Genomic DNA, 5,936 nt, shown 5'->3' with positions numbered 1-5,936 from the left:
TTAGCTCTCTGTTTTTGGACTAGACCAGTCCTTTGAACAACCTCTTGTCTGATTTCATCAAGTTCATTCAATTGCTTCAGTCTATGCTTTTGAGCCTCTGATAAATCCATCCCCAACTGGACTGCTATCTTGAAATTTTTGACTTGGAACTCTATAGGGAATAGGACTTGTTTCCCATAAACAAGTTCATAAGCTGTATGTCCCGTTGTGTTCCTCCATGTAGTTCTATAGGCCCATAAGGCTTCAGGAAGCCTTTCTACCCAATCTCTTCTATGTAGATGCACAGTCTTGGTGAGGATACCTTCAATCACTTTATTTGTAGACTCGACTTGACCATTTGCTTATGGATGATAGGGAGTAGATTTCCTATGCTTGATCTTGTACTCCTTCATAAGCCTTTCCATCATGTTGGATGTGAATTAAGATCCCTGATTTGTCACAATTTCTCTTGGAACACCAAAATGAGTGAAGATGTCCTCAAAAGGAAAATTAACTACAGATTTTTCGTTAGCAAAAAGAAATGCGTTGGCTTCTACCCATTTGGTGACATAATCAGTGCATACCAATATATACTTTTTCTACTTAGATGGAGGATTAATTGGTCCAATAAATTCTAAAGCCCACTTTTCAAAGGGTTTGATAAGTACCTAAGTTTGTAATGGCATTTCATTTAAGGGAGCAGGTTTCCTTATCCTTTGGTAGCTGTCACACCTTCTGACATATTCTTTAGCATATTTGAAGATGGATGGCCAATAATATCCTAAACAAAGGATTTTATAGGTTGTCCTCTTGTCAGAAAAGTGTCCACCACACAGCTCATCATGACATGCTTTGAGAATATCAGGCATCTCATCTTCCCTGACACACCTTTTGATCATAAGATCTGGCTTTGTTTTATACAATTCATTAGTGATCCATGAATATCTTTCACTTTCTTGAATAATCTTTCTTTTCTATCTAGGAAACAAATGTGAAGGCAACTTCCCTGTAACCAAGTAATTAGCAACATCTGCAAACTAAGGAGTTTGAGTAGTTAATGCAAAGAGATATTCATCAGGAAACTTATCTTCAACCGGAGAGTCTTCTTTGATATTCTGAATCCTGGACAAGAAATTAGCAACTGTGTTTTGCTTTCCAGGTTTATCTAGCATAGTAATGTTGAATTTGTTAGAGTCGGTCTGTTCAGCCCTCCGTCAGGGATCAAAACAATCTTTTTTTGCATTTCATTTTAGGTGTCCCATTCTGCTTGATCACCTGCATTCCATTTAGGAGCATCGATCCTTTGACGGAAGGTTCTTGTCCGCATACTTCACTCATGTCATTCACCTGCTGGTTGATATCTGTTGATAAAAAAAGCATATACAGTCTTCTTTTCATCAAAGTTGCAAAAGTTGTCTTTAGGGTTTTAGTGTCAAGTAGGTCTAGGGTTTCATTAGGGTTTTGCAGCACTTGTTGGGATCCATGTGGCTTTGTGTTTTGATGGTGTTTTTCTCTAAGTAATTGTAAGTTTATTGATGTTTATGTGTATCATTTTCACTTCTCTTTTCTTCTGAAATTAAACAAATGAGTAATTGAGGTAGAATTCATTGGACTGCTGTGCTCTGCCTTGAAATTTTGTTTAATTTTACATGTTTTCATCTATTTGAGGAGGACTCTTGAGACTTTCTTTCCGTCCTTAGCCCCTCACTGGTCTAATCCATCCATTCATTCAATCCAAAGCATCAAAATGATTGCTTTCCTTGCCCCAATCAGAACTCTGCAAAAACTAGGCCTCATCCCCGGACCCAAATTTGCCTTTCCCTTTTTCCAACACAAAACCCTCAAAAACTCAAAACAAAACCTTGCACTTCATACCTAACCTAATATCAGTTGTTACATCAGTCATCTCAAGCCCCATTGATTATCTTTCGCTGAGATTGACCTGGAGAGAGCCCTCTCCTATCCTCGTAGGGCTAGCTACGACGCTGAGCGTGGTTTGATGTGGACCTAGAACCTTACCTTTTCAGCCTGAGGTAAATCTAGGCTCTAACATAGTGGCGACCATACTGGGGAAGAAATTTTATTTTCATTTTTTGGCTTTTTAGACTACAGACGGAGCCTGAAGTTAGCCGGGTAGCCTCTGAAATGATCTTGCTTTGCATTAGCGAAAGTAGATGAAAGCTGCTTCAGTCAATCTCTGGTCTAGTTTATAAACTGAACATCTGACCTAAATGATCACCCCAGTACATGTATCTAGTTCAGACCTAATTGTTGATGGTGGACAATGATCAGACACAACAAGGCTGAAATCATTCACCTGGTGACTTCATTCACTGAAAAATCCAGAGATCAATGCTTCATGGTGACTCCACTGCAGGAAAATTAATAGCTTTAAGATTTTCAAGATGGAACGGGTTGCAAGAAGATACGCTCCTATGAGCTGAGATCACATCCCAGGTTTTCTGAATAAAATGCCCAAGGTGGATTGGCTTCAGAATTTGCCTATGTTCAGAAATGTGGAAGGTAATGACGTTACTCTTCATCTAGTGAAATTTCACATTCATGTGCATAAATTAAAGATCATTTTTCCTGAAGACTGTTTGATGAAAATGTTTATGGCTACTCTCGAAGATGAAGCCCGATCTTGGTATGAAAGTTTGCCACCTGCTTCTATTTATTGTCTAAAAGATTTTCATACAATATTCTTTGAAAGGTATAAAGAATCTTGTCCATCCTTAATATTAGTGCAGAATTGTTGTGAACATGTTAGTAGTTCCATTGAAGATCTTGAGACTTTTTATGGAGATAATGAATTGATGGACGAAGAAATCATGGAAGAATTGTATGAAAATTCGTTTCAGTAGCACATAGAAATCTTAGAGGATACTTATCAAGATCAACAGGTTGAAGATTTCCATATGGCTGAAAATGATGAAAGAAGAAGTTTTATTTCAGATCTGGTTGAAATAAAGGATGATACGCAGGAAAATGATGTTCCAATCTTAGATAGTGATGACGATAAATCAGAATGAGAGATAAATTGTGATGAGGAAAAACATGTTGTTCCAGATCTCATAAAAGAGAGTTGTATTGTTGACGCTGCCTCAAATGAAGAAAACAGAGTTACAGACCTAAATGTTCTGATCTCACCAGAACTAGATCTTCATGAGGATGTAGTTCATTCCCTCTATGAAAAGCAAGACGAGATCTTCGTTAAAGTAAGTGAAAAAGTTTCCTTAGATGAATCGTTGGTAAATGATAGAAATGTCATGTTTGAGTATCAAGAATCATCTGAAGTTTCTTTTCTTATGATTGATGAATGTAATGAGGAACATGATAATTTGGCTGTTATACCATATGAAGATGATCAAAAATATATTCAAACTACAGAATATTAGGACATTCAGGTCTGCCTTTCAAATTCTTCTTCATATGTCTCATGTTTTGAAATGCTTTTCAAAGAGGAGATCTGCTCATATTCTTGTTCAGATTTTTTTGAGGACCAGGAACATACTTTTACTGAAGTACATTATGAAGGAAGATTAGAATCAAAGGAAAAATACATCTTGTTTCTTCAGCAGGAGGTAAATCTTCATGTTTTTCAAGATCCTCTAGCAAATCTGTTGCAGTTTATGAGATATTTTTCAGCAAAAATCACATGGAATACCATTTGTCGACGCGTTTCGAACCAACTAGTGTGGTTCATCGTCAGGACAAGTTGAAGAAACAGATCCAGCTTAGCATGATAAATAGTCTGAGCAGAGTCTCCAACGGCTAAATTGACTAACGGCTAATTTTGACCTTAGGACCCAGGTCAAATTCTTATCTATTAATTTAATGTTATTATTATATTATTATTATTATTATTTTTCTTATGGAAATAAGTTAAATTAGGTAAAATGGTTGGTTTTAAAAAGGGAATTTATTTATTTAAATTAAAATTAATATATATATATATATATATATATATATATATATATATATATATATATATTAGGTTATTAAGGTAGGATTAATAATTTTAATGGTTGGTTTGATAATTTATTTATTTATTCAAATTATTAAATAATTATTATTGGTATTCTACATATATATATTTTAATTAAAATAATAAGTTGACTAGTATTTTTATTCAATAATAATTCAATGGTTAGTCTATTTTTATGGAAGTTAGTTAAAATATAAAAATAAAATAATTTTAAGGTTAAAGATGTAATTATTTATTTATTTAACTTATTTATTAACATATATATATATATATATATATATATATATATATTCTATAATTAAAGTTATAATATTCGGTTATTAAGGTAAAAGTTAGGATTAACGGTTAGATTAAAAAGATAATTTATTTATTTATTTAAATTATTTAATAATTATTATTAAAATTATATATATATATATATATATATATATATATATATATATATAAAAATTAATCATAGGTGGAGAAATTAATTAAATAATTTATTTATTAATAATCAAAGTGAAGGTGATTATTGTAGTATTTAGTGATGAAGGAGATCATGGTCAATTATGTTTTTGGATGCCCAGTTACCAATATCTATTGTTGACCAGAAGATCTGATCAGGAGAATCAATCAAGGAGGCATCTGCTTGATTGGTTACATTGGAAGACACACTACACATGATTATACATATTCCATTAGCAGGCAGTTGGTTTTCATCATGATTTGAAGTCCTCAAATCTCGATGGTCTGCTGCCATTTAAAAAGCTTTGTAAGTACTTGTTTCAGTTAAGTCAGTCTTGAGTCATTTTTTGTTTTCGTCAGTTTTGAGTGTCTAGTTTCAGTTGCTGAATGTCTAGTTGTAGCTGCTGAATGTCTAGTTTCAGATTTTGAGTGTCTTATTTCAGCTTGAGTTAGTCTTACTCATTTCAGTTATGAGCCTTGAGTCTTGTGTTTTGTTGTCAAGATATTAATTTTAGTTTTCTGAAGTTATTGACTCCATAGCCCAATGGACGAAGGCATTATCTATCTTTCCTAGAGATCTATAGTTCTTAGCACCTCCAAGGAGATACCATCCCCATTGGAGCCAACGTTAGAGTTGGTCTGTTAAGCCCTCCGTCAGAGATCAAAACCATCTTTTGTTGCATTTCATTTTAGGTGTCCCATTCTGCTCGATCACCTGCATTCCATTTAGGAGCATTGATCCTCTGATGGAAGGGTCTTGTCCCCATACTTCACTCATGTCATTCACCTGCTGGTTGATATTTGTTCATAAAAAAAAGCATGTACAGTCTTCTTTTCATCAAAGTTGCAAAAGTTGTCTTTAGGGTTTTAGTGTCAAGTAGGTCTAGGGTTTCATTAGGGTTTTGCAGCACTTGTTGGGATCCATGTGGCTCTGTGTTTTGATGGTGTTTTTCTCTAAGTAATTGTAAGTTTATTGATGTTTATGTGTATCATTTTCACTTCTCTTTTCTTCTGAAAATTAAACAAATGTGTAATTGAGGTAGAATTCATTGGACTACTGTGCTTTGCCTTGAAATTTTGTTTAATTTTACATGTTTTCATCTGTTTGAGGAGGACTCTTGAGACTTTCTTGCCCTCCTCATCCCCTCACCAGTCTGATCCATCCATTCATTCAATCCAAAGCATCAAAATGATTTCCTTCCTTGCCCCAATCAGAGCTCTGCAAAAACTAGGCCTCATCCCCGGACCCAAATTTGCCTTTCCCTTTTTCCAACACAAAACCCTCAAAAACTCAAAACAAATCCTTGCACTTCATACCTAGCCTAAGATCAGTTGTTACATCAGTCATCTCAAGCCCCATTGATTATCTTTCGCTGAGATTGACCCGGAGAGAGCCCTCTCTTGTCCTCGTAGGGCTAGCTACGAGGCTGAGTGTGGTTTGATGTGGACCTAGAACCTTACCTTTTCAGCCTGAGGTAAATCTAGAATTCTTGCAAAATTAAAAGACATCTTGTAACTATGC

Source organism: Pinus tabuliformis, chromosome 7 (assembly GCF_031772625.1).
Source record: "Pinus tabuliformis cultivar Carrire ecotype Pingquan chromosome 7, CPIR1, whole genome shotgun sequence".
Classification (NCBI taxonomy): domain Eukaryota; kingdom Viridiplantae; phylum Streptophyta; class Pinopsida; order Pinales; family Pinaceae; genus Pinus; species Pinus tabuliformis.
Note: the sequence above shows the minus strand (reverse complement) of the source record.